Source organism: Elaeis guineensis, chromosome 2, assembly GCF_000442705.2.
Source record: "Elaeis guineensis isolate ETL-2024a chromosome 2, EG11, whole genome shotgun sequence".
Taxonomy (NCBI): Eukaryota; Viridiplantae; Streptophyta; class Magnoliopsida; order Arecales; family Arecaceae; genus Elaeis; species Elaeis guineensis.
The window spans coordinates 99934070-99934765 of NC_025994.2; the positions used below are offsets into that span (position 1 = coordinate 99934070).

Here is a 696-nt window from a genome sequence, read left to right on the forward strand (position 1 = left end):
TAATTCTAAGGCTTCCAATCTACGTGTTAAGGTTGCAATCTTGGCCTCTGATGCTAGGGTTGGTTGAATTTGATGCATTCCTCCTCTTGAAGGTGTAGCTTTATCAGGTTCCCTAGTTGTTTTCCACTATAAATTTTTCTCGGCTAGGTCTTCTAAGAATTGCCAAGCTTCAGTAGTTTTTTTGTCCATAAATTGGCCTTGGCACATAGACTCTAGCATGGTTCTTGAGTTTGAATCTAACCCCTCATAGATGATCTGGCATAGTCTCCAAGTTTCTATTCCATGGTGTGGGCATTGGGTCAAAAGATTCTTGAAACGATCAAAGTACTTCCAAAATGATTCACCAGCTAGTTGGTAAAATTGATTTATTTCATTCCTAATCCTAGCTGTTTTATGATGGGGAAAATACTTTTTTAAAAATATTTTCACAAAGCCCTCCCAGGTAGTGACAGAATAGTTTGGCAGACTATAAAGCCACTTCTTAGCATTGTCCTTAAGGGCAAAGTTGATTAATCTAAGTTTGACCTCATCCTCTGTTAATTGCAGTTTCATGGTTGCACATACCTCCTCAAATTCTCTAATAAATATATAAGCATCCTCTAATCCTGTGAATTTTGGAAGCATATTTATGATTTGAGATTTGATTTCAAAATTGTTAGCTGTGGGTTGTGGCAACCTGATACAAGATGGTTGGAT

General features: G+C 37.4%; 1 non-coding gene across 1 annotated transcript; it reads left to right on the top strand.

Annotated features, from left to right (window-relative positions):
• Positions 1–277: 277 nt before the first annotated feature.
• On the top strand, positions 278–384 carry LOC140855930 (small nucleolar RNA R71). Its single transcript, XR_012139373.1, has one exon. It is a non-coding gene; the product is annotated as a small nucleolar RNA R71 (small nucleolar RNA).
• Positions 385–696: the final 312 nt, after the last annotated feature.